The sequence below is a fragment of the Melopsittacus undulatus genome, chromosome Z (genome assembly GCF_012275295.1).
Source record: "Melopsittacus undulatus isolate bMelUnd1 chromosome Z, bMelUnd1.mat.Z, whole genome shotgun sequence".
In the NCBI taxonomy this organism is placed as follows: domain Eukaryota; kingdom Metazoa; phylum Chordata; class Aves; order Psittaciformes; family Psittaculidae; genus Melopsittacus; species Melopsittacus undulatus.
Genome location: NC_047557.1, coordinates 24545965 through 24568308, shown reverse-complemented (window position 1 = coordinate 24568308; position 22344 = coordinate 24545965). Strand labels below are relative to the sequence as shown.

At 40.9% G+C, this 22344-nt stretch overlaps 1 long non-coding RNA gene across 1 annotated transcript; it reads right to left on the bottom strand.

Moving 5' to 3' along the window:
- Positions 1-13170: 13170 nt before the first annotated feature.
- Positions 13171-19342, bottom strand: LOC115946969 (uncharacterized). The gene is made up of 3 exons (XR_004080961.1): positions 19101-19342; positions 14409-14546; positions 13171-14132 (listed from the first exon to the last, which is right to left on the bottom strand). It is a non-coding gene; the product is annotated as an uncharacterized lncRNA (long non-coding RNA).
- Between the last annotated feature and the right edge of the window lie 3002 nt (positions 19343-22344).

Genomic DNA, 22344 nt, shown 5'->3' with positions numbered 1-22344 from the left:
AATGACAGGTGAATGACTCTGGGTTTATCTTGAGATACCATGTACACAAGATTTACTCATCTGGAGACTAAAAAGCTTTAAAAATTATTCTGAAATTAAAACAAATTAAAGTTAATATGATGGAAGAGTATTGTATTATCTTCATACTTTAAAGCACAAGAGCTCAAATGGAATAGCACACCTTTAGATCACACAACTGATTTTCAAATTGATCCAGTTGATTTCTGGATATTTAATTAGAAACACTAGTTTATCTCAAAATAGCACTTAAAATGAAGTTTCTTACAATATAACTCCTGTTAATAAGAGTTAATAAGAGAATGTTCCATGATTTATTTTTTTAAAGCTGACTCATTGACTCTAGAATCTTAGCTCTAAGAAGATACAAAATGGATCAATTCACCCAAATTAAGAATACCCATGGACATTTGTACACTGCACTTGTTGAGCAGGGTTTTCTTAGGAAGAGTATTACTACACCTGGAAACTATGAAGGCCAAATTTCCATAGTTTATTTTTGTGAAATATCATACAACTTAGAATTCTCTCTATGATATCATTCCCAACTATTCTACATTAAAGCCACTACCTTTATGAAAATATTATTCTCGAATCTAGGTTTTGTTAGACTACATTTTATGTATTAGCTTATTTCATTATTACTAACCATGTTGATATTCTGCAGTATTTAAAAATGTAACATTTAAATGGGAAATTTCAGGTATCCTTTTCAGACTGTTACAGGGAGACAGATTTTAGAAAAAAAGCCATCTGCCTTCCTCAAGCTTATAACAGATTGAAATAGTTACTAGCTGGAAGTTTTGCCTGAAAGCCAAAAGTAGACAAATCAAGACAGCAGATAGTTAAAAAAGTAGACTTGGAAAGCATAAATGTAAGTATATATGCACGACATTGAAGTCATTTCCTTCCTAAAGCCTTGTGGATGTTTCCCCTGCAGAAAGTAGGGTAATGCAAAATCTGTGTAACAAAAAGGCCAGATTTTTAATCACCACCAAAATGCATGCAATGTTAAAAACACATGCATGATAAAGTGGCTTAAAATACAAGCTACAATTGATAAAGAAGTGTTTCGAACAATCATTACCAGTTTAGGGACTTCTGTGGCAAAGGATGCAGCTTGACTATCATACTCTATACAAGCAGCTGGAGTGATCTTTTTGAAACTGGCCAAACATGCAGAAATTGTACCAGAGTGCATGAGTTGTAGCATCCTTGTAGTTGTAGTGCATCCAGTGTAGCTGGAGAGAGGATGCCTGCAACACCGGAGCAGAGCGGGGAGAGATCAGCGTCCAGGAGCTTCACCACAGCAACAAGAGCCACTGAGGAGGGAGCCTCAAGTCCTCAACAGGACTTGCCCAGGAGCTGGCAGCTCAGCCTACCCGAGGGGCTGACTCACCGGGGGGCGGAGCCAGGAGGTGTGGCACCAGCTGCGAGTGGTTAAAAGCCTACCCAGGGAGCGCGGCGACCAGGAGCGCGGCGAAAAGAGCGGGCAAACAGAGCGGGTCGAGGCAGTTTGCACGGCAGTTCGCACGGGCAGGCGAGCGGGCTGGCAAGCGGGCTAACTGCCTCATCAAGAGGACTCGCCTGGAGCTCAGGAGGGGAAGGAGTGCTTGTTTGTGTGGAGAGACATAGATGGATCGATCGACCAGACAGATCATGGTCACAACACGATCAAAAGCGGTAGTGAGTAATAATGTGGATATCCAGACTGAGCCTTCCTGCAGACATGTGGCCGTGCAGGTCTCTGGCTGCAGCGAATGCCTGAGCCTGGCACTTGTATTGAAGGGAGCCAGGGACACTGCTTGTGTTTGCTGTGAGCAAATAACTGATCTGCTCAGGCAGGTGGTTGAACTGAGGGAGGAGGTAGAAAGGTTGAGAGCCATGAGGGAATGCGAAAGTGAAATAGATTGGTGGAGCCACACCCTAAGGCAGGGGCAGAGGGAAGTGGTTGAACAAGTGATGGATCCCCTTCCCTCCTACCGTCAGACAGAAGGAGAGAACTTAAGGGACAAGGAGGTATGGAGGGAGGTCCCTCCTCGGAGAGGTAAGCGAAAACCCTTGCAATCCCTTCCTCCCTCCCAGTTGCCCTTGAATAACAGGTATGAGGTCTTGGAACTAGAGGGCCAGGTAAATGGAGATGGAGAGGTACATCTATCTAGTGAGTCACCTAGGGCTTGTCACTCATCCCATGCCTTAGAACTTCCCCAAACAAGAAGAAGAGTAATTGTGGTGGGTGACTCCCTTCTGAGGGGAACAGAAGGGCCCATTTGTCGACCAGATCCATCCCACAGGGAAGTCTGCTGCTTACCTGGGGCTCAGACTAGAGATGTTAAAAAGAAACTCTCTGATCTGGTGCAGCCCTCTGACTACTATCTGCTGATGGTTTTTCAGGTTGGCAGTGATGAAATTATTACAAGGAGGGCAAGGGCAATGAAGAGACTTCAGGGCCCTGGGACAGCTGGTTAAAGGGTCTGGAGCGCAAGTGGTGTTTGCCTCTGTACCTGTTACAAGCAAGGGTGAGATAGACAGGAAGATTCTGCAGATTAATGTATGGCTACGTGACTGGTGCCAAAGGCAGGGTTTTGGATTTTTCAATCATGGGCTGCTGTATGAGACACCTGGTTTGCTGGTGGCAGGTGGGATACACCAGTCCCAGAGGGGGAAAAGGGTTTTGGGGCAGGGGTTAGCAGGGCTTATTGACAGGGCTTTAAACTAGATATGAAGGGGGGAGGGGATTTAACTGAGCCTGTTAGGGACAAGCCCAAGAGAAACATGCTAGGGCTTGAAGGATGGTGGACTAGGGAGGACTATCAATCTGTTGTTTCATTTGTGGGAAAGGATAGTTTAGACCCTGTCCTGCAGGTGAAAAAGGGTACTAGGACAAGAGTTAGCAGAGCTAACTCACAGAGCTTCAGGTTAGATTCAAAGTGCGAGGGGGTCGTAGCTGAACTAGTGAGTTATTGTCCTACTATTAATGAAGACCAAAAGGCCTCCCACCTCCCAAGGGTGCCATCAGCGTGCTCTGCTCGCTCCCTGAAATGCCTGTACACCAATGCATGCAGCATGGGGAATAAACAGGAGTTAGAAGTCTGTGTGTGGTCTAAAGGTTATGACCTAGTGGCAATTACAGAGACATGGTGAGACAGCTCACATGACTGGAATGTGGTCATGGATGGCTATGTCCATTTTAGGAAAGATAGGTCAGCAAAGCGAGGTGGTGGAGTTGCTCTTTATGTGAGAGAGCGACTACAATGTATTGAGTTCTGTCCCGGGGCAGATGAGGAGCAAGTGGAATGTCTGTGGGTACGAATTAAGGGACAGACTGGTATGGGTGATACAGTTGTGGGAGTCTATTATAGACCTCCTGATCAGGACAAAGGAGTTGATGAGGCATTCTACAGGCAACTGGAAGTAGCCTCGTGACTACATGCCTTAGTCCTCATGGGGAATTTTAACTACCCTGATATTTGCTGGAAGACTCACACAGCCAATCATTCGCAGTCTAGGAGGTTCCTCCCGTGCATTGATAATAACTTCTTAATGCAAATGGTGGACAAACCAACTAGAAGAGGAGCGCTGCTAGATTTAGTACTCACCAACAAGGAGGGTTTGGTTGAAGTGGTGATGGTCAATGGCAGCCTTGGCTGCAGTGACCATGAGATGGTGGAGTTTAGGATCCTGTGTGGGAGGAATAGAATACCTAGCAAGGCCACAGTTCTGGATTTCTGAAGGGCCAACTTTGGACTGTTCAATCAACTGCTAAGGGAAGTCCCATGGGAAAGGGTACTAGGTGGTAAAGTTGGTCAGCATTCAAGGACCACTTCTTCCAAGCTCAGGATCAGAGCATCCCAATGAGTAGGAAATCAAGTAAGGGATCTAGGAGACCAGCGTGGTTAAACAAGGAGCTGCTGGGCAAACTCAAGTGGAAAAGGAGAATCTATAGATTATGGAAAGAGGGGCTGGCCACTTGGGAGGAATATAGGACAGTTGTTAGAGGATGTAGGGAGGCAATTAGGACAGATAAGGCCTCCTTGGAAATTAATCTTGCAAGTCAGATTAAGGACAATAGAAAGGGCTTCTTCAAATACATAGCAAATAAAACTAACACAAGAGGCAATATAGGCCCACTGTTGAACGAGGTGGGTGCCCTGAAGACAGAGGATACAAAGAAGGCAGAAGTGCTGAATGCTTTATTTGCCTCTGTCTTTACTCCTGCAGACTCTCCCCAGGGGCCCCAGATTCCTGTAGCCCCAGAATGAGTCAGGATAAAGGAGGAGTTTGCTTTGGTAGATGAGGATTGGGTTAGGGATCAGCTATGCAATCTGGACATCTATAAATCAATGGGTCCAGATGGAATGCACCCACGGGTGCTGAGGGAGCTGGCGGAGGTCATTGCTAGGCCACTCTCCATAATCTTTGGTAAATTGTGGGAAACGGGAGAGGTGCCTGAGGATTGGAAGATGGCAAATGTCACACCAGTCTATAAGAAAGGCAAGAAGGAGGACCCGGGTAATAATAGACAGGTCAGCCTTACCTCCGTCCCTGGAAAGGTGATGGAACAACTTATTCTTGACTCCATCTCTAGGCATATCAAGGATGAGGGGGTTATTAAGAACAGCCAACATGGTTTTATGAAGGGGAAGTCATGTTTGACCAACCTTATAGCCTTCTATGAGGAAGTGACTAGGTGGAGGGATGATGGTAGAGCGGTAGATATGGTTTTTCTTGATTTCAGTAAGGCATTTGATACTGTCTCCCACAGCATTTTCATAGACAAGCTAAGAAAGTGTGGGCTTGATGATCAGGTAGTGAGGTGGATCAAGAACTGGTTGAAAGGAAGAAGGCAGAGAGTTGTGGTCAATGGCACAGAATCTAGGTGGAGGTCTGTGACTAATGGAGTCACAGAATCACAGAATCCCGAGGGTTGGAAGGGACCTCAAAAGATCATCCAGTCCAACCCCCCTGCAAGAGCAGGGTAACCTAGAGTACATCACACAAGAACTTGTCCAGGTGGGCCTTGAATATCTCCAACGTAGGAGACTCCACAACCTCCCTGGGCAACCTGTTCCAGTGCTCTGTCACTCTTACAGTAAAGAAGTTCTTCCTGATGTTAACGTGGAACCTCCTATGCTCCAGTTTACACCCACTGCCCCTTGCCAAGAAGGCAAATGGCATCCTAGGGTGCATTAGAAAGGGTGTGGGTAGTAGGGCAAGAGAAGTTCTCCTCCCCCTCTACTCTGCCTTGGTGAGGCCGCATCTGGAATATTGCGTCCAGTTCTCGGCCCCTCAGTTCAAGAAGGACAGGGAATTGCTTGGAAGAGTCCAGCGCAGAGCCACAGAGATGATAAAGGGAGTGGAACACCTCCCTTGTGAGGAGAGGCTGAGGGAGCTGGGTCTCTTTAGCTTGGAGGAGACTGAGGGGTGACCTGATCAGTGTTTACAAATATGTAAAGGGTGAGTGTCAGGATGATGGAGCTAGACTTTTTTCAGTGATATCCAGTGACAGGACAAGGGGCAGTGGGTGTAAACTGGAGCATAGGAGGTTCCACGTTAACATCAGGAAGAACTTCTTTACTGTAAGAGTGACAGAGCACTGGAACAGGTTGCCCAGGGAGGTTGTGGAGTCTCCTACGTTGGAGATATTCAAGGCCCACCTGGACATGTTCCTGTGTGACATACTCTAGGTTACCCTGCTCTTGCAGGGGGGTTGGACTAGATGATCTTTCGAGGTCCCTTCCAACCCTCGGGATTCTGTGATTCTGTGATTTCAGAAGATGACACTGAAGAACCATGGTATTTAAGGTGATCAAACATGATTTTAAGCATTTATTTTTAGATAGTTTAAAAAGAATGAATTTTAATAGACAATAACAATAAGAAGTATTTAAAAGGCTATTTGAAGCCATTCAAAAGGTGGGCTGACCCCAGAGAGAAGCTATACAATCCCCATTTGATTCATATTAGGCTGGGCTTACAAATGAATTGACAGTAAGATGAAAACGCTTCTCAGAATGCTTTATTGATCACTACAGAATCCCAAACTACCAGCCCCCCCCCAAAAAAAACCAACCCACCACACACACCCTCAAAAAACCCAGCAAACAAAATACAAAACCCGAGCAGTAAAATCAACAAAGCTTTACTTCTCATTTCTTTCTGTGTAACAACTTAGTGAGGGATAAGGGAAATGTCAGATCTATCAATGCTGTCTAATGGTTTATTACATGACTTGTTAAGGAAGTAAGACAGGCCGACAGCACAATCCTAGGAAACTTGTTTCCTTAGAAAGCCTGTCTGAAAACTTAGAAAGGAAGTGAAAAGAACTTTTCAAGGTCAACTCCTACATTTGGCACCCTAAGGTAGGATCAGCTATTCATAGGGAAAGACACTTGCTTAACCTGTTTGGAAACACATTCAATGATGGAGCTTCCATGCTAACCCCAGGCAGTTTGATTACTTCACTTTCTTCTTAAGAAATTATTCCTAATTTGAATATTCCTTGATGGAATTTCAATCCATTATTTCTTTCCAACTCTTTGCAGACATGAAGAATTTATTCCCTTTATATTTGCTGAAGTAGATTTACATACATTCCCTGTTTCTCAGCTGAACAGACACTGCTCATTTATCTTTCCCTGTGGCTTCTGAGTCTGCAGTTTATCATAACTCAAGAGATCACCTCCAGCAAGTCTTTTCCCAGAGCTTCCTGCTTCCTACATCTATGGTTGGTTGGTTGGTCTGGGGTGTTTTTGTTTGAGTTTTTTACCTGCAAGCAGAAGTGAAGTGATATGAACCTTGGAAGTGCAGATCCAGAAGAGAAAATCTAAAGTCTTTGCTACCTAGAAAATAAATCTTTACGCACAAGTTGAGTGTCAGGACAAGAGGGATCTGAACAAACAATAACCTTCAGAAACTACAAGTTCTCTGTGCTGTATATACAGAGATGGCTACACATTTAGTCAGTTCTGGAGTTTTCCAGAGCCCCATGCAAGAAAAGGCCTAAACCCCTGCTGTTTAACGGTCATTTGCTGGCCTAATGTATCTGTAGACTGTAGGAAAGCATGAACGGGTTTTTGGTAAAGAAGGAAATTTTGGAATAAGGTACAAAATCACAGAAACACCATTTTCCCTCCCCCCCCTCCCCCCCATTCTTTTGAAAGGAGAGTTTTCTAAGAATCCTACCACATCTGAAATCACAAATTTCTTCATATAGCAGTCTGTAGCTCATGCCTTCTTTTTCAACTCTATAACCAAACACAGTGGCAAGTTCAGTGTCATTTTTTAACCTAAGCATTAAAAGAAGTTGATTCATAGATCTGTCTTGTTCTATTCCATGGAGTTTATAAAATATCAAGCATAAACTAATCTGAATTAATCCAGCAATGCCTTAATATGTTATAATATTCTGCCCATCCTACTTCAATACTATCTTATACTTAAAATTATTTATTTCAGCATCTTGTTTTATTATAAAAATTCTTCGTTACCTTTTCTTTGTGTTCCACTTTATTGACAGAGATGGTATCTGGGGTAAGTTTTATTTGAGATATCAACCTCCACTACATACAATTTTGTGGAATTATGGCACTAAATTTGGTCGATGGTGTCTACCTCTGTATATACACAACTCCTGAGACAGTAATTTATTACACCCTAACTTTAGGAATCCAAAGATGGATTTTCTATGTATTTTGGTCAACTTTATCTCAAAGCTTCTGTGTCCAGTAGAGTTGTAAATCTGAAAAGACAAGCAAATTTGGGTGACAGGGCTCAATGCTATCAGAGTGGATGACACAAAATGAATTTCAAAGCAGATTGAAGAAATCTGGTTTTGGAATAGGAAGAAGCATGATTCTATTTCACGACTAACAAAGTAACAGCAAGCACACATGGAGAAAAAAAAAAGCATTATAAGCTTTATCAGCTATTGATGACCAGTTCAAGAGTGTTTTGTAGCATTCATTTGCAAACATACAGACGTTTGCAAATTAAGTGCAGTTCAAGAAAGAGATCAAGTGACAACTGAAACATGTGAGGGAAATGATCAAAACAAATAAGCTCTGCTTTGCAGTTTATCTGTTTGCAAATCAAAAGAGTGCTAGAAAGAGACAAAGCCTGTTGAGCCCAGTAGGCTAGGCTTTGCCTTTTGGTAGACAAGGTAGCAAGCTTTGTAGTAGGTGTTATGCAAAATCTCTTGATCAATTTTTATTCCTAATCAGATTTTAAAAAACAGAGCAGTTCCACCAGGGAAAAAAACAAGAATAACAAGACTGTCCTATTCTTTGGGTCAAGCAGCAGTGTTCTTCTGACATATTTGGAAGGGAAGTCTTTTCCTGTGAAACGAAAGGCTTACATACAGGGAAGTTTGCATGTTCTTCTCAATTATGTCAGCCGGCCTGCTGGAAGATCCTGCCAGCTCCTCCTGCTAATCTTTATGTTAAAAGGCATTTCTTACTAGTATCACAGTACTATAGCTTCATGGAAAATCAAAGATGTGTCCTATTAAGGTAAAAGCTTTTTCTTTTAAATTTTGTTTCTTGCTATGCAATTTCTGCTCAGACTATTCCTGTATTATTAAATCTAATCAAACCGTACTTTAAAAACGCATGCTCGTGGCAATCTGTGCAAATACTGCCTCCTGGTGACTGCTTGTACGGCTACAGGACAGGGAAAGGTGTAACCTCAAATGGCTTCTCAAGTTTGTATACACAGACAAAAATCAGAAGAGAAATAAATTTCTATTTAATTCCAGAACAGGCTTAATTCATCTGTATTTGTTATTTAACAAGGTAGCGGGTTTATTTTATTTTATTTTTTTTTTTTTTTGCAAGAACGGTCAAAGCTAATTAAGTCTCAAATTCTGCAATGTCTCAGTCTTAAGTTTACTGTGAGAATAAAATGGCTGGACTCAATTTTTTTCTGTTAATATGGCCAGGTCAGCTCATATATTAAAAAAGCATATGGCATAAAGTGTAGACAAATGTTTTAAATGATAAGGAGCAGGCTAGTAGAGAAAAGAGTTAGAGGGCAGTTAATAAAGACAAAACTTAAAACATCTCTAAACATTTAACCTTCTCCTTGCCTCCCCTCTAACACTACTCTGAAGTCCCAACAGTTTTAGAATGCAGAATTTCCTAAGTTTAATTCTTAGCAGTTTAGAAATTTAATCAGACCTCCTTAAATCTGCCTACTGGTGTGTTTATTCTACACAGTGAAAGATACAGAGGCAAAGAGATACTGTGTTCAATACTAAATGCCGGGCAATACTAAATGCCCTGCAATACTGCATCTGCCTCATAGCAGGAAAGAATTTTGCTGATCTCACATCACAGAACTGCATCCACCATAGCCACTGCTTTCTGCAGGGCTAGACCTTGCCAGGTTTCTGTCTGCCATCCTGGCAAGACTGCCCTGTAACTAAACAGTAAATCAAGGCTATGTTCTTTAAACCTTCTACTGCCTTTGCTGGTGCTTTTAGTTATATGAGAACGCTTGTCTCAGACAAATCATTGTTATTCCACCCTACTTTCATACTGCTACACCTATGTTTAATGTGACTGGTTCTGCTGGTTCTGCTAGGCATACAGGACTCTGAAAGATAATTAGTATTTGCACCACTGACCTGAGAGATAATTTGCTTTTTATTTTGGACCTAAAGTTGTATTCATACTGATACAGCAGCACAACGGGATAGTAACTGGATTAGCTATGTTTGCCTGGAAATGAAGCAATCCTTGAGTGGCATAAAGACGGTAGGTCTGGCTCTTGCCCACCAGCTTTTTCTCAGATGTTAGAATATGGAACATTGCAAAGTTGTGAGAGCATAAGCAGGACAGCTCACACTCCAGTTGCCTTTGCCTAGAGAACTAAAATAATTCATCAACTTTGTCATGTAAGCTTGTGGAAGGAGGGCTGCATAGGAGTATGAAAGTAAAGAATTATGGCTTGTTCATGCTCTACATTAATGCTGGACAGAATTGTTATGAACTGCCCAAGGTGTAACAGTGCAGCAACTCAGCCTTTTGATTTTTACTTTCAGTTTTTACCAGAATATTTAGTTTAGAGTACCCTGAGGTGTTACTGAAAAACTGTGTCAGGAAGTTGTCCTCAGCTAAGAATACAAAGGAGATAGGAGTATGTCCAAATGGTAACTGTCAGCATTTCTCAAACTGTACGCAGAAAACTGTTTGGCTGTACAAGGATTTGGCCCTTGATTCAAAGTTACATGCAGAAGCCATGCAGAAATCCTCTGCAAACCTAATTAGCTATTTTGGTCTCAGTAATATACACAGAAAATCATGGATCTAAATCAGTATTCCCTTGATTCATTATTAGTAGTTGGGCATATCCGACAGGTGAGTACTCAACGCTGGCACACCAAGGCTTCACTCCAAACCCTGGGCTGGTCAACTTTTCTGCAGCACAGCTGAGTAACCACAATCGAGGTAAACAGACTTGGTAGATAACTACAGCAGAAGCTCTAGAAGTAAGGATGAACTGCATTCACTATTGGATAGGCATAATATAGAATCATAGAATAGTTAGGATTGGAAAGGACCCCAAGATCATCTAGTTCCAACCCCCCTGCCATGGGCAGGGACACCTCACACTAAACCATATCACCCAAGGCTTGATCCAGCCTGGTCTTGAACACTGCCACGGATGGAGCATTCACTACCTCCCTGGGCAACCCATTCCAGTACCTCACCACCCTTACAGTAAAGAATTTCTTCCTTATATCCATTCTAAACCTCCTCTGTTTAAGTTTCAACCTGTTACCCCTTGTCCTATCACTACAGTCCCTAATGAGGAGTCCCTCCCCAGCATCCCTGTAGGCCCCCTTCAGATACTGGAAGGCTGCTATGAGGTCTCCATGCAGCCTTCTCTTCTCCAGGCTGAACAGCCCCAACATTCTCAGCCTGTCTTCATATGGGAGGTGCTCCAGTCCCCTGATCATCCTCGTGGCCCTCCTCTGGACTTGTTCCAACAGTTCCATGTCCTTTTTATGCTGAGGACACCAGAACTGCACACAATACTCCAAGTGAGGTCTCACAAGAGCAGAGTAGAGGGGCAGGATCACCTCCTTCGACCTGCTGGTCACGCTCCTCTTGATGCAGCCCAGGATATGGTTGGCTTTCTGGGCTGTGAGTGCACACTGCAGCTGGCTCATGTTCATTTTCTCATTGACCAACACCCCCAAGTCCTTCTCTGCAGGACTACCATGAATTTCCTTTTTGCCCAACCTGTAGCTGTGCCTGGGATTTCTCCCACCCAGGTGTAGGACCTTGCACTTGGCATGGTTAAACTTCATGAAGTTGGCATCAGCCCACCTCACAAGTGTGTCAAGGTCCCTCTGAATGGCATTCCTTCCCTCCAGCGTATCAACAGAACCACACAGCTTGGTGTCATCGGCAAACTTGCTGAGGGCACACTCAATTCCATTGTCCATGTCAGCGACAAAGATATTAAACAAGACCGGTCCCAACACTGATCCCTGAGGGACACCACTCGTTACTGGTCTCCAGCCAGACATTGAACTGTTGACCATATATCCAATATATGGATATAATATTCTATGATTCTATGTCTTTACTATTCATGGTTCAGTTTCATAGTCTGGCTAGAACAGTTCTGTCTTAAAATTGGGTGTCTGGATAACAAACAGTTATTTGTCTGAGGCATAAAGAGATTGCTGAGTAACATACATTACCCAGCTAGCTAGTCTTAGCTAATAAATCAAAGTTCTTCTCATTCTTTTGTCCTAATATCCTGGCCTCATTTCTAAGAGTATTGTCTAAATGTGTATTGTACATGTGATAGCATTACTTATGAATCTGCTCCTACAGGCACCCTACAGCTATAAAAGGTGTTTTGCAGATGTGTCTGGTAGGACATTGTTCAGTTTTTTCCTACTCACAGAAAATATACACATCAAGCTTCAATAAACCAGCGAAAAATCACATTTACAGGAGCACAGAGTGACATTTTTATTATAATCTTCAGTGACCTGATGCACTGAATTCATTAAAATAGTAGATCGTGTCATACTCACAGCTCAAGTTTTCCTTACACATGGAAGATACTATTGTCTATGTGAAAACCTGCTACCCCTCAGCAGTTTCTAAAGGAAACAACAGAACAATGCCATTCATCACCCAGAACAATAAGGACCTGCTTAGAATCTGTGTTCTTTTGGTTAATAACTAAATTAACAGTTAATTAATACGGTTTATTATTTGTTTAATAACTAAAGAACAGCAACAGATGTCAAGACACAGTGAACTGATGACAATGTCAAGTTGGTCTATGCATTTTCTGGCCCTAGTACATGTACCTTCTTCCATCCATACAGTTCTTACTGTCATTTCCCATAGGGTGGAAATGAACTTTGAGTTTATTGACCTAGCAAGTGGCTAGGTCACACTGGATCCTGGAAATGTCAAGGAGGGAAATGCTATAGTAAAGAAATTATTAAATTCTTCAGAAAATAGGCCCTGAAGTTCAGAAGCATTCAGTGTTTGCAGCTACACATGGAGTCAATGTGACCTGCAAGCTGTTTGCATGACCAAAACAAAATCCTTCACCAAGTAAAGAAAGTAAGACTGGGATTCATAATCAGAAATACCATCTAGTCTCTGCAACCACTAATATGATGAATAAACAACAATGACGTAGCAGAATGCTATGTTAATGAAAGTGCAATTAATCTGAGGAAGCTTATATGATTGGATTACATTTATGTAACCTCCCTTCTTGCAATATCTCAATGCTTCATAGTCTCTTAAAGTGTTTAATTTTTTAAAGGAATCCAGTGAGGTAAATGTCTACTGAACATCTATTTTATAGCTGGGAAGCCAAAGCAATCGAATGAACAGAGGCTACATTTATACTGGCTCTTTTAAGTTAACTTCACTATCATAAATACTTCCTCCACTGGTGCCACTAGAAGCTGGGTCTTCCTGTCTTTTAGAAACAGTACTCTGAATTGCTGAGCGGCACAGTGTTAAACCTGGATGCCACAGCAGCTGCAAAACCAAAGGCTTGTACCGACAGCAAGTGGTCTGAACTTCTCCATGGTCATGCTGAGTTTGAAGCAGAGCAGAAAGCTGACATTGGATGCTTCCCAAGTCCCACAGGTCAGGCAGGAAAAATCTGGCAGAAAGCAGGATTCTGAAAGTGATCATTTAATGTAGTGGCTGTTTTAGGTGAGTCAGAGGAAAGCACGGGCCCCTCAGCCAGCTTTGTAAGGTCCTGTTGGAGCTTCTGGCAGATCCTCACAAACCCACTTTGCCCTGGCATTCCATTCTTCCCAACACTGAGTTAGCTCCCTCTGCTCTCCATGACATTTTTTGTCATTTAAGAGACCAAGAGCCTCATTTTCAATTCAACTGAAGATGATTATAATTGATGTGAATTATGCAAAGCCTTTTGTTGCATTTTCCATTCTGGCTCATTTAAAGCTCTGGATCTGAAACCCCACTCTGTAAAGCTCTGGATCTGAAACGCCACTCTGTACTGTTGTTCCAGGTCTGAATCTGCACAGCAGTCCCATTTCTAGTTTCAGAAATCTTTGTCTGCTTGATCATACTTGTAATTACAATTTGTATGAATATAAGTCACTACATTTAAATGTGAGTCAGTGGATGAATACAATCAGATGAAACTGTCCTTTAGTAAGTCCTCTGCAATCCATAAATAACTCTGCTGAGAGCATAACAAAGGCCCTTTGTGTTATTGCACAGTGGAGCCAAAAACGTTCTTGAAGCAAAGTTTGTTTTCAATATAATTACATACAGCTCATACATAAAACAGCTTGCAGTGCCGAAGCCAAAAATGTAGCCCTTTATATTCCATGAACATCTTAATATATCTACATTAACAATAGAAACAAATGTATGGTAAGACCTTTTATATTTCACTGGTTACTTTATTTTCTTTTACATATTACTTCTTGTCTAAGGACACGATCTTGCAATAATCTTACTGCTGGCGCAAATGTCTCCCTGTACAAACAGCCTTGCAGCACTGGGAGTTCAGTCAGTGAATTCAGGGCTGTTTTGATATCTTTTGGTATAGTGTCTGTTACTGATCCTGACCGTAGACTTAAAAATCTGCAGAAAATGAAGCAAATATATTTTCAGATACAACATAAAATGCTGTAAATAAAGACCTAGCGTTTGTGATTTGGTTTTGTTTCATTTTGGTTGTTTGTTTGGGTTTTACTTGTTTGGTTGTTTTGGGGAGGTTGTGTTTTTTTTGTTGTTGTGGTTTGTTTGGGTTTTTTTTTTTTAATATTGGTATGCTAAGAACAGAAGGATGTACTCAAACTTTCCAGTGAAAGCTTAGATGCCTAACATTTTATTTTAGGAAACTGAGCATGTCCTTACCCATCTTTAGCAGCTGAAGCATCCTGTCAGGATGATCCATTTGGAGACTTCTCAACAATTAAACAATCAGTCTGCTGTTGAAATGATGGAAACAACTTTGGATCCACCAATGTTGGTGAGAGAACCAGGCAATACTCCCTACAAGAAAGTACCATGATTCAGCTACGAAATTTTGTTCCTTAGTCATTTGTTCTTACATCCCTGAATCCTTCTGTTCTGCAATATAATGACTGTAGAACCAGATGCTGATAATATCCTAATTCTCTGCTGTGTTCTCTCTTGTATTTCAGTATTTATTAGCTTTCTTTATGAGAGCACTACAGTGAAAGCAAATTATGATAATTCACAGTGCCGTCTCATTCATCAGTACCACATGTTTCTCTGCCACTACACCACCTGGGCTTGTATGGTTCCAGTAAGAATCACTTTTTAGAGAAATAATTTTCCCTTACAGAAATCTGTAGTCAAAGGGTTGCTACAGTGACCCATCTCATTCTCATCATCACTTCTAGTGATAGGACAGAAGGGATGTGATAGCTATAACACAGTGATAGGTGGAACAGAATGAAAGACAGTGGTAGCGAAAATACTTCAGAAATATATAAATGCTGCCCCTTCTCTACTGGCTATGGATTAAATCCCTGGAGGCTTCAGATCAAAGTAGCCAAGATTTGTGCAGAGCACAGTTTACTTTGCTAGGAAAGCATGAACCAGATGCCACTGGAAAATTTCTCTTACTGTTGGGAAAAGTCTCTTTCCATTTCAGCCTCTGGGGTTTTTTTTTCTTTCTTCAAGAAGCAAAAGACAGTTCTGACCCTGACACAACCTACACAACTGGAGCAGTATGTAGCTATTATTTCCACCACCAACTGGGAACCACATCATCAGACACCCATAGTCCTCTGGTTCTTCCCTTTCACTTCCTGAACTACTCTCAGGAAAAGGAAAAATGAAAAAAAAAATATTGCAAGTATGCTACTTTACTGTTACATAGTCTGGCACCTAACAAGGATAGAACTAATGCTTGAGTACCACCCAGCCCACTCTGTCAGGAGAAGAGCAGCTTTTAACAGAAAGCAGCTACTATACAGGAGCTCTGCATTATGTTGTAATAACAGCTTTGTCCCCTCTGCTATTATCACCTGCATCTGCATATGCTTCATGCTCTACTCACTCTACTGGTAGCAACAACTAGGAGCAATAAAGGCATTCAAAATCTTTTTGTATTTTCTACACACACAAGTAGGCCAGATCAGTCTTGTCCTAAATCACAATTTATATAAACAAAGCCTAGAAATAATGGAATCATAGAAGTATTTAGGTTGGAAAAGACCCTTTAAATCATTAAGTCCAACTATTAACCTAACACTGTCAAGTTCACCACATAACCACGTCCCTAAGTGCCGCATCTACACATCTTTTAAATACCTCCAAGGGATGGTGACTCAACCACTTCCCTAGGCAGCCTGTTCTAGTGCTCGATAGCACTTTCAGTGGACTTATTTTTCCTAATATCAAATCATATTCTCATGTTACCATATTAACAATGACAACACAAGATTGTAACATAGGGCATGAAATGAATCTTTCCTTAGCTCAGAGGCTTCTGGCTTTGATAGAAATAAGCAAAACTCTGGAATACCTTTTTCAGTGGTACTCAAAGACAGAACCTAGAAAAAAACCAATGAAAAGAACATGTATTGAAAAGGCACATCCAATCTAAAATCTAAAAATTATCTGTTCATTACTTTGCAGAAAGCTAAAATGTAAACTTTATAGAAATAAGAGAATAAGTCCGTAAAATACAATGTCCCTAACCATGATAGATAACATCATTGCATGGAAAGCATAACTTTGTCTGTTTCATGGTAAGGAACATCACAAGGAAACATATCGCTTTACTAGTATAAATAGAGCCCTTAATCAAAGAGAAGTAAGACATGCTCCAAGGATCAACATGCATTTTGTATTTATTGATAAATCTCTAAAAATAAAATAGTTTAAATGACTGATTGTCTAAGCAGTTTCAAGCTGTCTGATAAGTTGCACTGACTAAAATACTTCTTCATCTAAGAGCCAGAGGAAAACATAAACTCAGTCATGAGGAGTATTCTCTGCTAGGGAAGAAATACTCCCCATATACGTTCCAAATGTATGTCACAAATAAAGGCTGGCAAATATGAAATCCAGCAGAGAAGAGCCTACAAGATACCCCTTTAAATAGAAAATTACATCAGATAACAAATTAAAAAAAACTAACAAAGGAATTTTTGACTCTTGAAACTTTAAACAATGGGAAGAGTCTACCAAAGCAGGACCACCTGCAGCAAACTTCAGTCTTGGTACACCATAACTATCCATGTATCTCTGGAAACTGATAACATACTGGCAGTCTGGACCCTAAATTCTATCTTTAGTAACTGCCTGCACTTCAATACAAACTTCAGACTTAAATGATGAAAATAACAATCAAATTTACTAGTCAACCAATGGGGAAGGAAAAACTAGAAAAGTTGACCTGAATTTTTTACTGAAAAGTGTCATTAAAATATGTGGCATTTAGACAAACCAGCTCTCACTGAAGAACAATTTTAGAAGTAGAACTAAACCCCTGTGTTTTATTTGGTTTGCTCTGATAGAGCCATAAAGAATATTCTGTAGTTATCCAACAGCTAAGTTCCCAGTGAATAAGTCTTTGATCTGTGGGCAATCACAGCACTTCACTGAAGTTGCTGGTATGATAATTATCTTCCACTTAGCCTATTTCAGGAAACAATTTAGAGGGACCCCTTTGTTCAGTGATGGCTAAAATTGCAGTAAATCAGTCACACAAGGACTAAGCCATGCTGAGGGTGAGGCAAGAGCTGAGCAGTAGGGTCCCATGGGTTCTCCCCAAGTGTGGGAAATAGCACAGAGGTATGGGATTGATTTGAATGCAGAATAGTCTGTGATGTGTGTGTAGGCATTCATATGTATACTTTTTTTTACAAACAGAGCAGCGACAAGAAGCTCTGCAGATGCAGACAAACAAAAAAAAGCAAAGAAAGTAAGACACAACCAGTGAAACAGTGGTGGGAACATGGCTATGAAGAAAATTAAAGCAGCGTTTGGGCCGTCTGTGCTAAAAAGGCTTGAAACTGAGAACAGAGACATTTGCTGCTATTACTCTAGTTAAAATATGCTGAAAGAAATATGCTCAGCCTCTCTAAAAGCCCTGGATTGCATCATAAAATACCTCTCTGCATCTTCATTTTCTTCTACTACTGGAAATACCCTGTGACTCCTTCCAAACTGACAAATTATTCATGCCAAGATAGAGAAACAATATTTAAATAAAAATATGGGAAGCTGTACAGGAACTGGAACTAAAATCTAAAATCAGAAGATAATCTGGAATGTATCTGCAACTAGTTTAATTCCTGGGGTTTGAGTGTATGCTTTTGAATTTCAATTTACAAAATTGAAATAAGGAATGTCTTCAACTACATTGAAGAACTACAACTAGAACTACGTTGAGGAATTTGACTACATAGTCATCTACTACTTGATTTATGAAAGGTGCACAATTCCATGTCTGTACTTAATGCCTATATAAAGCTGTTCAATAAAATCCTATGTTAGAATTCAGTTTTGATGCAAATGGACTTCCTTAGTGCCTTCTCTAGCAGACAGACTGCTAGCTCCAGAATGCAAACTGCTGTCAGTCTCACCTGCTCTTTCCCCATCTTGTCTAACAGGAAGCAAACTGAATGCATATACAGACAATATTACTGAGAACAGCAGAAACTGTTGGAAAAGAAAATATACTCCATATATATTACAAATCAATTACACAATCTGCTTGATTTCCTCTAAAAAAAGAAAAGGCAGAAAAAGAAAAAAAAAGAAAAAATGCAGTGATTTAAACAGATCCATACATTACAATGTATTTCAGGGTATTTGTGCACTCCAGACACTGTTTTGACTGAGGCACAAACCTATAAATTTGCTGAACACTGGAATGTACTCAGAATATTATTTTCCTCCTTGTTGTTAGTGCAAGGGCTTAACAGAGGTTAAAAATGGTGCCCCTTCATAGAGGTCATTCCACACTGGGATCAAAAAATTGAAAATGTCTCACAGGAACTGGGAATTGTAAGTAGAAATCAGAAATAACCTCTGCAATTGGCAGTGCAAATTGCAAAAAGGAAGAAAATTGAAGTAAAATGTAAGCAGAAAAGAGCTGTTCACAGACAAATCCATTAAGAGTATTGCTTTCATTTAAATTTCAGTGATTTTTGAAGGAAGAGGTTAAGAAAATAAAGTACCTTTATCTCTATGATGTATATACTCATAAGCAAGGGAGAAAACAACTTGGAACTTTAAAGAATATTGCAGGATCAAAATTTCAAATAAATTTTGTCATACACCAAAAACATTTTAATGCTTTTAACTACATTGTCTAAGGAAAATGTAACAGAGAAACCCCCTTTTTTATTTAAAAAGTGTTGGATTTTAATTGAGACATGCAAAGAAGGCCAAGCAGCAAGAATACAAGTGACGGAATTAGAGAGCAAAGAGGAAAACAATAACGAAATTAGGAAGAAAACAAAGGCAGGGAACGTATAACAGGAGGAAGGAGTGAAACAAAATACTCAGCTCTTACTGCAGTGCTCTAAGAGTTTTTCTGTTTCACTTCTCTTTCATACTCACCAAGTCCTCCCCAAGTGTTTCACAACTGTAGAGATACATCATCATGAAAATGCATCTGCATCACAGCATATCCTACATTTTTTAAACCTTCCTTTTTCTTGACTCTCTTCACACCTCCATCATAGACTGCTATCCATTGAAATTATTTGCTGTGCATTCCTGAACCATCAATCTGTCTCCAACAAAGTCATCACTGCAGATTCCCACCCAGCAGTTTCCTGCTCCTCTACAGCTGCACTTTCTACTTCCCTCCAGGCTGCCGCTGCTCTGTTGACAAAGTTCATAGGTGGCAAAACATATTCATGTGGCTGAACTGGAGAAACTGCTTCTTTCAGGGCAGTGGAAGACCTAGTTACAAAATAGCCCTTAGTCATCATTCAGCCACCAATTAATTCCTCCTGGGCCCCAATACCCTTTTGTCTTGTAGGCTGAAGGCACAATAGCTCCTGTTGCTTCTTTACTCTTTACAAGCCACAGTATTCCAGCAAAGCACTTCAGAATTCCAGCAAAGTATTTCAGAAAAATATCTGTATTAATTACATGACTCCAAAATTCCATTTTCATAATAATGTTATTTTCTTCTGACTGTAAGGAAAAAAAAACCAAAAATCCCCCAAAACCACATTTTCTTTGCATTTCTGTCTAATGTCAATAAACCAGTTCTTATTTCCAGTCAAAATGAAGAAGAAAACTGAACAAAATTGAAAAAAGTCTTTGGTTTTCTTCAATATTTTTAATACAAAATCAGCTGGTTTTGCCTACAAGCACAAGGGAGTGAAGGGTCTTGGCCTCCCCCAAGGCCTGGCCTGAAGGGCAGAAAAACACACCCCAAGTCATCCAAAGTACAGAAGTCCAGCTCAAGTCAGCATGAACGAAAGATAGTTAATCTGAAATTGGGTGGTAAAGAGGGGAACTACTAAGCAGACTGTAGGATGGGAAATACCATTAAACATAGGTTAAGAAACCATCTGCTGCTGGCAGAAACATGAGGCTTGGCTCCTATATGAAGGACCAGCCAGAGCAGTTATTTGAACACCAGGGAACAAAGAAAGGTAGAGAGGTCACTCAGTCCTGAAAGAGATGCAGCAAAATAAAGTTTTCACAGTGAGGGTGGTGAAATGCTGGAACAGGCTGCTCAGAGAACTCATGGATGTTGGACGAGATGATCTTTTGAGGTCCCTTCCAGCCCTTGGGATTCAGTGATTCTGTGATTACTGGAAGTGTTCAAAGTCAGGTTGGACAAGGCTTTGAGCAATGTGGTCTAGTGAAAGATGTGCCTGCCATGGCAGTGCGCTTGAACTAGATGATCTTTAGAGAGCACTTCAAACCAAACAACTCTTCCTCACAAGGTAAGGAAAAAAAAATTACTAATGAGGACTAGCTGAAATTTACCCTGTATCCATCTCAGCTCAAATGAAAGTGTAATGGTTCTTTAAAGAAAACAGGGTCAGTAGCATGGCAAATCACAGTATTTGAAGACTTATACATGGCTCTCAAACTGTAACAGGAACAGCAGATCATATTATATGATTATCTGACATTCAAAGGCACATGCCCTGAGAGAAGCTCAGGCAGGGGAAAGAAAGCCAGGAAACATCAGTGATGAGCAGAAGTAGTAGGCAGTAAAATAGTATTATCTGTACAAGTCAGAGAAGATTAAAGTTACAAAGGTCTCCAGACACACACACAAGGACTATGAAAAAATCATGTGGCAAACAAATAGATCCACTGTGATCTTTCTGGATCTTCGTTCCTTGGTCCTAAGAAACACCCTGACTAGAGCAGTGCCTAGAAGGGTGTGTGCTTGATAGTGACTTCCAGCTTCAGCAAATGCAGCTGCTGGAAAACAAGTTCCGTTCCTGCCATCACATCTTTTCCCTTAAGCCCTTTTTCTTCCCAAACATGTTTTTCTTTCTGCTTCTCTTCCTTTGCAGAAAGTTTGTCTTAGCTGGCTTGATCACTCTTTTTGGCAGCACTGACGTAAGCCTAGAACAGGAGGGCAGAGTAAAGCAATGGCTTTGAACAGCTCAATGCTTGTAAAAGCCAATTCTTGGAGTCACCATGTGCTATGCTCAGTCTCCTCTAGCAACAATGCTGTAAATTAATGTCAGGAACAGAAACAGAAGGTGCATTTTCTAACTTGTTTCTTTTTGAGTTTTTTCCCCCCCTTTTGTGTGTGTGCTTCTCTTAATTTATCGTTGAGGAGGCAGATTCAGGCTTTCACCACAACACTAGTAACAGCAGCTCTGGTTCATCATCTTAACTTCATGTTCATCCAAAAAGAACTCTTATTACTGTCTTTAACACTACCTAAAAGGTTGCCAAATACAACAGTTTTCCTTATCATAAGTTGCAAAACAAAACAAAAAGCCATTATTGCAGCTATGGAGAAAGGAAGTAAGAAATGTGGTTAAGATCTCCTTCAACCACTTTCCCTGCTTTTTCTTTTCTTTGTGGCTATTAAAGGTTTAAACTTCTGGGATTCGATTTGGTTGTTTTGTTTTTTTTTTCAGATGTGGGTGTTTTCTGAAGGACTTTTGGATGTCTCTGAATGGTCAAGCTTTTAAGTATTGTACAGTGGTTCATATAAATAAATACCTTTGACCCTCCTGACTCATTTGTTCCAGTGAAAGAGGCCTAAAGCTTCTAATTCATACAGGATGCCACTATCATCCCTCCATCCCCCACCTATGACTCTATAAACACTGTGCTGTTGTTTTTTCATTATCTTCTTCCTCCTAATGCTCTTCCTCTCACTGCTTAGGTGCCATTCCTTGGGTTATCTCCACATCCTTACTGACTTAGGAGCCCCAAGCATCTCTGCTTTTTCCAGGGAAGAGCAGTTCTTACACTTATATCCTTTACTGAAGTGAAAGGCAGTCCGTTATGCTAAAACTCAGGGTATTTACTTTTGGTTACATAACCCTGAGAAAACGGTGTTCTACCAGTAACGATGAGATGAGGCCTGAGTACCTTTCAGTAGTTCATTCATATTCTTCCCTTCAAGAGTCTGGCTTACAACTATAGAATCATAGAATAGTTAAGAGTTGGAAAGGACCTTAAGATCATCTAGTTCCAACCCCCCTGGTATAATTTGTTACTCTGTTGCGGTTTACCCCTCCCTTCTGGCCTCTGCAGCCCCTGTCCATCTCCATTTCTTCCCACAGCATCACTTCACACTGTCTTCGGTGTAGTCACTTTCCTTGGAAAGACTCTCTATGCATGCCAGGCTCTCAGGCTTCCA